General features: G+C 46.4%; 1 protein-coding gene across 1 annotated transcript in view; it reads right to left on the bottom strand.

Annotated features, from left to right (window-relative positions):
• PKD2L1 (polycystin 2 like 1, transient receptor potential cation channel) overlaps nucleotides 1–12,675 on the bottom strand; it is a 53,912-nt gene extending 41,237 nt beyond the window's left edge. Inside the window, exon 1 of the mRNA XM_036829299.1 lies at nucleotides 12,600–12,675. The gene's annotated coding sequence lies outside the window, so the exon portion shown is untranslated. The remainder of the gene's footprint in view (nucleotides 1–12,599) is intronic.
• Nucleotides 12,676–13,456: the final 781 nt, after the last annotated feature.

Genomic DNA, 13,456 nt, shown 5'->3' with positions numbered 1-13,456 from the left:
CTCACCCTGTCTCTTGTTAGTTTAAGTGCAGACAAAACCAGTTTGGAAGGCTATGTGCTCAGAGGGTCTCCAACCTAGGGACTGTTTCTCTCCCCTGCTCCTTCCTGTTACTTATTCTTTTCTTCTGGGTAACTCTAAAGGTTCTGGCCCTGCTAACCGGTCCTAACCCACAGGGATTTATCGTTCTGGAGACACAGTAGCTTTCTGAGTTAATATGGGTCTTTTGAGAAGCTGTAGCCACGACTGGATAAAGGTACAAAGGTTTTTAGTGGGGGAAACACCTGTGAGTGAAAACAGGCAGTGAGCCTAGGAAGGCTGGGAGAGTTGTCAGACCAGAATGTAAGTCTGACCCCGAATGAAGGAGAGAGGGTAGGAAAGTTGGGTGGATTCCTGCAGTATAGGTAGTCTAAGAAAGGTTTGCCAGGACCTACAGGGAGCCAAAATAAACCACCAGGAGAATTCTGTATCTCCCAGGAAAGGGGCTGCCTTAATATCCCTGCTAAGCTCAATTATTGGCTGGGCTGCTCCTAGGAATTGCAAGTTCCCAGGCTGCACACCTAGAAGCGGCCCAGGTGGAGGCTCTTGGTCAACTACTCCACCAGTAGTTGGAGGTCTGTAAGGCCTGTTCTCATGACCTCCACACCTTCCTTTGGAGAAGGAGTAGCCTCAGCCCTCAGGAGTCTCCACCAAGGGCCATCTGTGTTCCCCACCTCTGAGAGGGGTAATCCAATCCCCACCTCACACCTCTTGTGCTGACTTTACTCCCCACTTTCCAACCCCACCCCAGAGACCCGAGAACAGACTCCCATTCCCTGCATCTGACTCTCTGCTCTCCTGGATGGATCCAGGCACATGCACCCTCCCAAGAAAGCCCTAGTTTTTCCAGGCCCTGCCTTTGGCGCCTTCTTGCTTATAAGCCCTGAAAAGTGAAGGAGGTAATGGGATTAGCTGGGTGTTGGCTTCAGCCCTGACTCACAGGCCCAGGTACCAGCCTGCCCTGGCAGGAAGCGGTTGGCCAGCACCAGGCCCCATCCCTTTCCTGGGGTCCTGCTGTCTCGGGTGACCCTCCTCTGGCCCCAGAGTTGGCAGTATGGTTCTGGCCTCAGCCAAGGCCAAGTATATAACAGGGCAGACATAGCTTTGTCACATGGTCAAGAGGCCCAGGTAGCTCTTGGGGGTCAGGAGGAAGAAGTTGGCATTTGCCCATGGAAAGCAGAAGTTTGGTAAGAAGGGTGTTAGGAAAGAAGACTGCTGGGTGCTTGGCATGACAGGGACTGACTGAGTCAATAGCCTCTGAGGGTGCCCTGAGCGCTCTTGGGGCTGAGGGGACCGCTGTGCACGGAACTCTGGGTTTGGCGCCTCCCTCCCCCTGGCTGGCCCTCAGTTGAAAGACAAGCCTGGCAGGGATGGGATGAATACAGCTGGCTCTCTGGGCTGCTGCCTGAAAGGAGCACATGGGGAAACCAAGGATTCTGCAAGAGCATGTCTGGGCCAGATGACATTGCAAACCCAGAGTCCCCTAGGGAAATAGAAGGAAATAACTCCGGGCTTTAAAAGGGCATCCATCCAACCCCTGGCATGGGAGCAGCAGAGAAATAGCCTGGAAATCCACCCTGATTACATTATTTACACCTAGACATCAAAGGCAAAGCTGGGGGCAAGCGTGGGATTTTCCCTTTTCAGGTAGGGGTTGGGAGATGCAGGACCAGCACAACTCATTCCCACTCTCTGCTTAGCACGATCGTTCTGTGCTTGGCAAAGCACTACTTACTAGACAAATCTATGAAGTATCTACCACACACCCAGCAGATGTAGGAGATACATTACCACCACATCATCCTCCACCCCAATAGCCCCAGACTGGCACAGCTTTTCTGAGCCTTGTAAAAGAAGGTTAAATATGTCAATAAATATTAGTAGTTTGTCAGAGCACCTAGCCCAGTGCTCAGGAGTCGACACTTAAAAAAATGCTAAATGTGTTTGTCTCAGGCCCATCCTCTTCTTCTAATCAATTCTAGGGGCACTTCTGTTAGGAAGGGCCCCTCTCACTTTCCTGAACCCATACCCCACTTAACATGTATGGTATGTTTACAGTCTGCCATCAACAGATACGATCCTGCCTGGTTAGCTCTTGTGCTTTGTCCTGTTTCTCTTGGAAAGCTGCGAGCTCCCCAGGGGCAGGACCAGAACTCTGGCTCCATTCTCCACCCCTGTCCCCTTCAGAACAGAGAATTGACCTTCCACTGGGCACTGCGAAGCCTCAGTCAACACTCAATCCCCAGGTGGATACACTGGCTCCGAGGATGGAATTGGCCCAGAGGGAGAGCAGCAGACTCTTGGCTGGGAGAGGCTGGGGGTAGGGGGGCACAGAGGGAAGCTTGGCTCCGAATACAGCCAGCTGCCCTCTGGACCTTGCAGCCCTGCTGTGCCCAGCTGAGCTGCTGTGTCAGTGCAAAGCAGGGTGACATCAGCTGTGGAAGAGGTTACTGTCAGGCAAAGGGAAGGGCAGGGGAGAGCAGGCTGTCTGTGCTCCCTGGGTGCATGAGGCTACAGGCTGGATCAGCTGGGGAAAGGGTGCCTTGTGCGGGGTGGGTACGGACAGGGGCCTGCAGGGAGCAGCAAGGGGGGAGGGAGAGGGAGGAGAGAAGCCAAAGAGAGGGGGCGAAGGGCATGGAATGGCTAAGGCCCCGAACCTTCCACCTGTAGGACAGAGGGAACACTGGTTTGGAATTGTGGAAGACAGTGAGACTCCTTTAGGGCACTTAGCCACTGTACGAAGCAAATGGGGGCACACCTCTCTCTGACCACAAAAGCAAGGCTGGGGCAAACCCCTCTCCTCCCCATTCAGCTCAGAACAGAGTCAGGGCAAGAAAGACTTTCATTTCAGCTCACGTATTTGTTATTGGAGGCCCTGGGCCTGTATGTGCCTGTCCTCTCTGCTGCCCACCATAGATGAAATGCTCAGGTGTGGGATGCCTTCCCGGGCTGGGGGAAGATCCCCTGCGGAAGGTCAGGTCACCACAGAAATCGCCAGGCCTGGCCCTGGTCCCGTGATCTCTGTCCCCAGGTCTCACCTACCCGGGGTGTCAGTGAAATCTCTGGTCCTGGACCCTGGTCCTAAGACCTTGGTCCCCAGGTCTCACCTGCCCAGATTGTCAGTCCCTGGCTCACACACTCTGCCCAGAGACATGAACTGTTCCCAGTAGCACTCACTCTGATCTGCAGACATAGCCCCAGCTCCCAGAGACAGGTAGTAATTACTTGGTAGAGGCCCCTCCCCCGGCACTCATAGCTGCATATGCAAGTATGTGCGTACACAAAGGCATGTGCGCCCACGCACACGTGAGTGTGTGCGCGTGCGCGCACACGCACACGTGAGTGTGTGCGCGTGCACATACACACACACACACTGCTGTTCTGTGCCTGACGGGCAGAATCTGGGGGAGAAGGGCTGCAGAGAGGTAGGTCACAGCTCCAGGGATGGTACAGATACACAGACGTGTGGTCATACAGGGAGCTGGCTGGACTAGTGTACCGGCCTTTCCTCAACCAGGGTCACACAGCACAAGACCTCGCACCATCTCTCTGGCCTGGGGCCCTGGAGGAGCATGCTCCAGGTCCTAGTCAGCAGAGGGTCAGTTCTGAGTCTCTCTCCCTCTTCTAAGCCTCTAAACTTGTCCTAGAACTGCCCTTCTCCACATCATCCATCCCAGTGGCCCCTTGAGGCTTAGCACTGCCATCTCCTCTAGGAAGTCATCCCTGATTCTCCCATGCTGGTCTGGCGTGTGCCTCTCCTCTGGAGTCCATAGCACCCTGTGCTAAACTCCATCAGCCAGTTACAAGGATCTCCTCCACTATGGTGAACTGCCCAAGGGCAGGACCTCCTTATGACCTCAGCACTTACCACTGTGCCTGGGACCACGTGGCACTCCACATTCACTGAATGAGGGAACCAATATATTTATGGGGGTGTGGGGGCCCCATCTCTTGTTTCACTTGATCTCCCCCAGAAGCCAGTGGGTACCCAGAAGGCAGAGCAGCCTGGTCCCCACTCCTCCAGGCAGGAGAAAGGGAGTCCACTGATGCTAGCTCTCCTGGCTCTCTGCTGCCTGTGACTCAGCTTGGACCATGAGACAGGGAAGAGCCCACAGCCCAGGAGGCTCCTGCCCCTTCTCTCTGCACAGAGGACAGGTTGGGGCAAACCCCGGGCCAGATGTGGGCATTGGCTTCCATCCCTCCTCCACATTGACAGATCCCATGGGAAAGCCTGAGGTCACGGTTGTGAGGACAGTTTATACAGCTCTGGCCTCTTGCCCTGATGTCACAATGCCATGGGCAGTGTGGATGGCATTGTGGGGCAAGTTCGGTCATACCCTGTCTCAGTGTGCTTGTTTGTCCTGAGATGCCCTCAGGATCTGAGGGGCTGAAGCGACAGTGGCTGGGAGAAAGCTTGGGTACTCGTTAGTCATGGGGGAAGAGATGGGCCAAGTTTCTGGCATCATTGAGTAGGACCTTAGGTGAAGGGAATGTATTATCTTTACTTATGTACATCCAAGGTTTGGCTTAGATCTGCGTAAAAGAGCGAGGAAGGAGGGGGTAAGGAAGGACAGACCGGGGGGAGTTGGGGCAGGAGACAGGCCTGATGTCCCTGAGCACCTATGAGGCTCACAGCTGGTCCTTCTGTAAGCCTGACCTCCCCAGGCTCAGACCTTATAGATGTTGCTGGCCTCTCCTTACAGAGATCGTGGAGGGCAAAAGGAAGGGACTGTCAAGTGGGCTGGACTGTCCAGGTTGCATGAAGATCTGTGAACATATTTCTCCTCCAGCCCCGTTTGACATCTGACTGGGGACAGTCACAGATCCTCAAGGGAGGTGTTACCCAAGCACCCGGCCCCACCACTAAGCTGCAATTCCATCTTCCTCTTTCCTTCTGCAGCCTAATGTGCCATGATCCCAGGCATGTGTCCCCAAGCTCCCTCTCCCTGAACAAGGAAAGGGAAAAGGGAGGCCCAAACTGTGTCCAGTGCTGGGGCCTATCCATGTCATAAGCAGGTGTTCACGAGAATCACGAGATTTCTCGGGATAAAGGTCACACACGTGCAGAAAGCCTATCACAGGGCCCTCATCCTTTCCCCAAACCCCTGGGAGACCAGAGCTAGATATTTATTGACCTCCCACCTACGAGGGAAGTATATGATAATTTAAGTCTGCTTGTCCCCATTTCACAGACAAGAAACTGAGGGACAGCATTAAAAGAGCAAGTCAGAGATGAAGCTGGGACTAGAGTTGGAAGAGAAAGGAACAGGCTCTGGAATCTTGCTATTTTCCATACTCCTAAGTGTCAGCTTATTTGCCCAGCAGAGTCGTCTACTGTGTCACCCCCTTGCCTACTGCGCACAGGGAGAGAAACTGAAACCTACAAGGGTAGGATGTGGTTGGCCACAAAGCAATGCAGAGCCAGTATCATAATGCCTGGGCTGCCAGAGTCTTCAGAACAGGGACTCTGGAGGCTTCAACCTGAGTCCAGGAAGCAGACAGACACTAGTAAACTGTCAGAATGACCAGCATGCAGAGTGTGTGCCCCTACATTTCAAAACCCTTGCCCCGGCCATGTCAGAGTCAACAGAGGGACTGTCTTGACAGACATGGCAGCTGATGTTGCAGCCAAGAGTGACTCACAACCACGGGAGGTGAAAAAGGGAGAAGCAACTTTGCCTCACAAGTCTGCTTCTTCCTGAAAGCCCGGGAAACCTCCGGGAGTGGGCCACCCTCCCTACCCACACACCTGGAGGACTCCTCTTCCAGGCAGATCATGGCTTCCCAGGGAAGCCTACCGCGCTTTCGCTGGGCTGCTTAGAGTGGGACGCCCAAAGCCATGCTTGGAGCAGCAAGGTCATTAAAGAGAGGCCTTCACACGAGGGGAGGGGCTGATGCCATGCTGATAAGCGCCTCTATATCCCAGAGGCAGCTCTCTCTCTCTCTCTTTTTCCTCTCTCTTGACAGTGACCTGCTTGCCTGCTTGGGGTCATGTCCTTTCTTTGTGGGTGGGAGGAAATTTTGACAGGACAATCAACATCTTTGCCCTTCCAGCAGTGGGAAGAGGTAGAAAAGTCCTCTGAATTGACCTCCCTTTTCTCAGGTGTCCCTGTGAGCCAGAGGTCAGGTATATGCAACAGCACAAGTACTGGGGATATTTCAGCTGCCGGACTCTGATGGGAAAAAAAATGAAATAAGAGCTAGGGCACAGAAATCCTCAGAAACCGCCTCACCCCTAGCAGAGGTCAGGAAGGGATGAGAGGCCAGGTGAAGAGACTCAGTCCCTCTGGCAAGCTCTGCCTGCAGGCTGTTCCCTGCAACTACCTGCAGCCTAGAAATCAGCCTCACCAATGGAGATTCTGTCTACTCTGGGTCCAGCCCAGGAACATACAGGACAGCAAGTCTGAGTACATATTTGTGTCCCAAAGAGGAGCCAGAAAAGTCATAGCTAAGTGGGAACTCAACCCAGAAATAGGCACAAATGTTGAAGCAGGGGACTATTAGGGCCAGCGGACAGCAATTTAAAAAAAAAGAAAAAGGTTGTGAGCTTTGGGTTCCTCTTGAGCACAGACCATGCCCAGAATCTCCAAAGTTCCTGCATTTCATAGAACCATTTACTCTAAATTCCTTTATTCTTTTTTTTCCTGCATTCAACGTTATATATCTGTTTATTTTTTTAATTATCTCTCCCACCAGAATATAAACTCCATGAAGACAAGAACATGGAGCTTTTTCACCAGTGTCCCTATCTCCCAGAACAGTGCCTGCTCTAGAGTAGAGGCTCAATGAATATTTATTGCACTTTACATGAATGAATAAAAAAATGAATGAAGCAAATTTTCGGACTCCCTTTCCTGGGTTCTACGCTTGTTCCCAACCCTTCCTACTTCAGTTGAGATAAAATTACCATATAATAAACTATGCAGATCATAAGTACTCTGTTTGATGAATATTGACGATTGTATATAATCAGGTAACCAGCTCCGCAAACAAGATATAGAACATTTCAATCACCAAAATCTTCCCTTGGGCCCCTTTCCAAGTCAAATCCCCCTATCCTGGGCAACCACACTCTAACTTCTCATACTACACATTAGTTTTTCCTGTTACCAGATTTCATATAAAGGAAATCAGTCAGTATATACTTTCGGTGTCTAGCTTTTGGTTAGCATGTTTTTTAGAATCATCCACATGGTTGCACGTGTTTGTAGTTCATTCTTTCCACAAATTGTTTATCCATTCTCCTCTTGCCAAACTTTGGGGTTGTTTCCCATTTGAGGCTATAATGAATGAAGCTATAATGAATTTCCTTGTACAAGTCTTTTGGTGGACATATGTTTTCATTTCACTTGAGGACAGTCCTAGCAGTGGAATTATTGGATCTTACGATGGATGAATGTTCAACATTTTAAGAAACTGCCAAACTGTTTCCAAAGTAGTTGTACTGTTTCATGCCTCCACCAACAATGTTTGAGGGTTTCAGTGATTCCCCATGGTCACCAACATTTAGTGTTCTCAGTCCTTATCACTTAGCCATTCTAGTGTTAGTGGTATCTCATTATAGTTTTAAAAAATAGCTTTACTGAGAAACAGTTTACATGCCATACGATTTATCCATTTAAATTGTACAACTCAGTGGTTTTTAATATATTCACAAAGTTGTACGTCCAATACCACAATCAATTTCAGAACATGTTTGTTACCCTGAAAAGAAACCCTGCACTCCTTAGCCATCACCCCCACCCCAACACACACAACCTCCCCATTGCCCCCTCCAAGCCTTAGGCAACCACTAACCTACTTTCTGTTTCTATAGATTTCGCTATTCTGGACAGTTAATGTAAGTGGGGTCATACATATACGGTTCTTTGTTGAGTGGTTTCTTTCACTTAGCATGATATTGTCAAGGTTCATTCACGTCGTGGTATGTACCAGTACTGCATTCTTTTTTACTGCTGAATAACATTCCTCTGTAAAAATATTCTACATCTAATTTATGCATTAGTCAGTTCATGGACATTTTAGGTTGCTTCCACTTTGGGGCTGTTATGAATAAAGCTGCTATGAATATTTGTGTACCAGTTTTTGTGCGGACATATGTTTTCATTTCTCTTGGGGATATACCTGGGAGTGAAATTGCTGGATCAGATGGCAGTTCCATGTTTAACCTTCTGAGGAGCTGCCAAACTGTTTTCAAGAGGCTGCGCCATTTTCCATTCCCAGCAGCAGGATTTCAATTTCTCCATATCCTCACCAATACTTTTTATTTGTGGTATTGAATATAGCCATCCTAATGGGTATGAAGTATCTCATTTTGATTTTGACTTGCATTTCCCTGATGGCTAACAATGTTGAGCATCTTTTCATGTGCTTATAGGTCATTTGTGAATCTTCTTTGAAGAAATATCTATTCAATTTTTAATTGGGTTAGTTGCCTTTTTATTATCGAGTTGTTAGAGTTATTTGTATGTTCTAGATATGAGTTCCTTATCCAATATACGATACGCAAACATTTTCTCCCATTCTGTGAGTTGTCTTTTCACTTTCTTGATAATATCCTCTGAAGCACAAAAGGTTTAATTTTGATGAAGTCCCACTTATCTATTTTTTCCTTTGTTGCCTATGCTTTGGGCGTCATATCTAAGACTAGTGCTTTTCAGTAATTTTTCATGTGCTTATTGGCCATTTTTATGCCTTCTTTTGTGAAACGTTATGCTTAAATCTTTTGCCATTTTTGAGTTGTTTATCTTTTTATGTACTGTACTATATGTTCCCATTCCCTGTCCTGTCTATTTGTTTTCTTTCTTTTTTTTAAAAAATAAATTTATTTATTTATTTTTGGCTGCGTTGGGTCTTCGTTGCGGTGCGGGGGCTTCTCATTGCGGTGGCTTCTCTTGTTGTGGAGCACAGGCTCTAGGTGCGCGGGCTTCAGTAGTTGTGGCTCGCGGGCCGTAGAGCACAGGCTCAGTAGTTGTGGCGCACGGGCTTAGTTGCTCCGCAGCATGTGGGATCTTCCCGGACCAGGGCTGGAACCCGTGTCCCCTGCATTGGCAGGCAGATTGTTAACCATTGTGCCACCAGGGGAGCCCTCTATTTGTTTTCTTAATAGTTCCTTTTGGTATCAGAAAATGTTAACTTTCTTTTTTAAAAATTATTTATTTATTTATTTATTTATTTTGGCTGTGCCGGGTCTTAGTTGCAGCATGCAAACTCTTAGTTGCATGAAAATGTTAAATTTCATGAGTCTAATTTATCCATTTCCCCCTCTATGGTTACTGCTTTTTGTGTCCTGTCCAAACAACCTCTGCCTACCTCAAGGTCACAAAGATATTTTCCTCTGTTTTATATATTGTGTTGGCCAAAGAGTTTGGTTTTTTCTGTAAGATGGCTCTAGTAGCACTTAGTTGCCTTTAACGTCATTTGAAACGACTTTGTTAGATTGTATTGTGACAGCTGTCATATCAGCGTGCATTTAAAAAAAAACTTATCAAAATTGGTGAATTTTTGTGTAGCCACTTTAATATTGAAGATGGAAGAAAAAAAGCAACATTTTTGGCATATTATGCTTTCTTATTTCAAGAAAGGTAAAAACGCAACTGAAACGCAAAAGAAAAAGATTTGTGCAGTGTATGGAGAAGGTGCTGTGACTGATCGAACATGTCAAAGTGGTTTGTGAAGTTTCGTGCTGGAGACTTCTCTCTGGACGATGCTCCACAGTCAGGTAGACCAGTTGATAGCGATCAAATTGAGACATTAATTGAGAACAATCAACGTTATACCACGCAGGAGATAGCCGACAAACTCAAAATATCCAAATCAAGCGTTGAAAATCATTTGCACCAGCTTGGTTATGTTAATGGCTTTGATGTTTAGGTTCCACATAAGTTAAGCAGAAAAAAACCTTCTTGACCGTATTTCTGCATGCGATTCTCTACTGAAACATAATGAAAACGTTCCGTTTTTAAAACAAATTGTGACGGGCGATGAAAAGTGGATACTGTACAATAATGTGGAAAGGAAGAGATCGTGGGGCAAGCGAAATGAACCACCACCAACCACACCAAAGGCCAGTCTTCATCCAAAGAAGTTGATGTTGTGTATATGGTGGGATTGGAAGGGAGTCCTCTATTATGAGCTCCTTCCGGAAAACCAAATGATTAATTCCAACAAGTACTGCTCCCAATTAGACCAACTGAAAGTGGCCCTCGATGAAAAGCGTCCAGAGTTAGTCAAGAGAAAACACATAATCTTCCATCAGGATAATGCAAGACCGCATGTTTCTTTGATGACCAGGCAAAAACTGTTACAGCTTGGGTGGGAAGTTCTGATTCATCTGCCGTATTCACCAGACTTTGCACCTTTGGATTTCCATTTATTTCAGTCTTCACAAAATTCTCTTAATGGAAAAAATTTCAATTCCCTTCAAGACTGTAAAAGGCACCTGGAACAGTTCTTTGCTCAAAAAGACAAAAAGTTTTAGGAAGATGGAATTATGAAGTTGCCTGGAAAATGGCAGAAGGTAGTGGAACAAAACGGTGAATATGTTGTTCGATAAAGTTCTTGGTGAAAATGAAAAATGTGCCTTTTATTTTTACTTAAAAGCCGAAGGAACTCTCTGGCCAACCCAATAGAAACTTTATGGTCGTGGGTTTTACATTTAGCTCTATGACCCCTCTCAAATTAATTTTTGTGTGTGGAGTGAGCTAGAGGTTGAGGTTCATTTATTTTATATGGATATCTAGTTGCCCCAGTAATACTTGTTAAAGAGACTTTCCCCTCCACACTGTATTGACCTGGGACCGTTGTAAAAAGTCAGTTAACCATATATGTGTTGGTGGATTTCAAAATTTCTAATTTATTTCATTGATCTATTTGTCTCTACTTTTTCTAACTCCACACTCCCTTGAATACTCTAGCCTTATAGTAAGTCCTAATTAAAATAGTTTAATTCCTCCAACTTAATTCCTCCAAGATTGTTTTTGGCTACTCTAGACCCTTTTTGCATTTCCATTTTAGAATCAGCTTGTCTATTTCCTCAAAGAAATCTGTTGGATTTTTATAGGGATTAAATTAATCTATAGATCAACATTGAGTCTAACCATCTATGAACACAGTATGTCTCAATTTCTATTTTGTCTCCATTTCTTTAAGAATTTTTAAGTTTCTCTCAGCAACGTTTTGTCATTTTCAGTGTAGCTATCCCGCAAATATTTAGTTAGATTTATCCTTTGTATGTGATATTTTTGATGCTATTGTAAACAGTATATTTCAATTTTCATTCTCCAATTGTTTTTAAATAGTATGTAGGATGGAATAATTTTTTATATTGACTTTCTATCCTTGACCTTTCTAAAGTCACTTACTGATTTGGGCTTTTTGTGTGTGTGTATTCTGTACATTTTTCATACACAAGTTACGTCTTCTGCAAATAATAACAATTTTACTTGTTTTTTCCATATCTTTATGCTTTTTATTTCTTTTTCTTGACCATTATGCTAGCTAGGATTTCTAGTACAATGTTGAATAGAAGTGGTAAGAGATTACATGCTTGCCTGTTCCCCTATTTTAGGGGAATAATTTTTGAATATTTCACCATTAAGTATAATATTAGCTGCAGCCTTTTTGTAGATGTTCTTGGCCTATAAGACCAGATCCAGGAACACTTGAGAAGGGCTGAAGAAGAGAGAGACTGTTATCTGTGACTTCTTGCTAATGACATCTTATTTACCTAAGCGAGCTAAACAGGGTCTGTTTCTTCTTCATCTCTTGAGTTGAAGAATCAAAACAAAGTTCAGAAACTGCCATGGTACCCTGTGCCCCTTTTCGTAGAGCAAGATTTATAGGTCCAATTTCCATCTCCCAAGCATACTTTATACTTTCCTATTATATGCTAAAATATCTATCATCTTAATCAATGTATAAATGCAATTGGATACAGATATTGATCACATACTTATTTATAACTTCTAATTTGCCATTGACCTAATACTTCTTGATATCAAAGCTCATGCTGGGACTTCCCTGGTGGTCCAGTGGTTAAGACTCTGAGTTTCCAGTGCAGGGGGTGCGGGTTCAATCCCTGGTCAGGGAACTAAGATCCCACATGCCAAGCGGCGTGGCCAAAAAATTAAAAAAAAAAAAAAGTTAAAGCTCATGCTTTTCCCATAATATTACTCCTACCACACAGCCATGTTTTATGGGCTGCGGCAAGCTACTGAGGGTTTTAAAGTAATGGGTGACACACTCATAGCCATGTGATATGCCTCAGATGAACTTCAGGGAGGAAGCCCAAGCTAGGGAACCATTCACCTTTCTATCATAGTTATCAACAGTGAGATGGGCTCCCCCAAACTCTCTCCTTATCCAGACCTTCCTTAGACTCCCAAAGGTTCCCTCTTTGGGACAAGGGTAGCATCTTGTCTTCAGAGAGGAATAAAATACTCCTGTTCTCCATTTTTGTCTTGGCAGGTCTCCCATTCCTTTCTCTGGCAGAAAAATGAATGACCTACCACCTGGCTTACATAATATTGCCAGCATTAAGTGATAACAGTAGTAATACCTACCTGAGTCTAAGTGAGGAGGAGGGCAGTTTCCAGGGAACTCTGATTTTTCAGCTTGTTCTCTGCTGAAGTCCAGGGTCTGGAGGAAACAGGCAGTTAAAGAGAAAGAAAAAGCTGGTCTCAACGGTAGAGCCACCTTTGGCCACAATTGAGGGTACACCCCCAAAGAAACCCTGAATCTTCTCCCTTGAAGGATAACCCTGTAGATGGCAGAGGAATTAAGCAAACTAGACATTGCAGGGAGAGCCTGGAGAGGAGCAGCATGTGCTTAGACTTCTCTCCCACACACCTGCTGAAGGCTTCTGAGCCGTGACGAGATAGCTATCCATATCTGAAGACATCTAATCTCATTCAAAACTTTTGTACTAGACAGGGAGCCAGGACTGGAACAGAGGTGGATGGTGATGGGCCAGGGAGCTGGCCTGACCCCAAGACCAGTGGCCCACTAGGGAGCTCCTTAGTCCTCCTCCCAGGCACCCGGGTGCCTCTCTTCCTGAGAAGCTAGTGGTTGGCACAAAACTCCTCACTTTCTCCTCTTCCCAGAGGAAGGCTCCTGGGATAGTATTTGGGGAGGCAGGGGTGTGGCAGAGGCTGGGAGAATGCACAGCCTGCCTGGTTCCCAGCTTACTCCCATGGTAACGCTCCCACAGGCCCAGAAAAGACAGGGCCATGAGGGACAAATGAAGTCAGAACATGTCAGGGACCAAAGATTCTGAGCAGGGATTACGACCTTGGGCTCCATCATCACATTTCTGGGCTCAGCTCCTAGCTCCATCATTTACTGGCTGCTGTGACCATAGACAAGTTATTTAATCTCACCATAGCTCAGTTTTCTCATCTTTAAAAGGGAATAAAGGACT

Source organism: Balaenoptera musculus, chromosome 16 (assembly GCF_009873245.2).
Source record: "Balaenoptera musculus isolate JJ_BM4_2016_0621 chromosome 16, mBalMus1.pri.v3, whole genome shotgun sequence".
NCBI classification, from domain to species: Eukaryota; Metazoa; Chordata; class Mammalia; order Artiodactyla; family Balaenopteridae; genus Balaenoptera; species Balaenoptera musculus.
The sequence above is the reverse complement of the archived record's forward strand: the minus strand, read 5'-3'. Positions and strand labels throughout refer to the sequence as shown.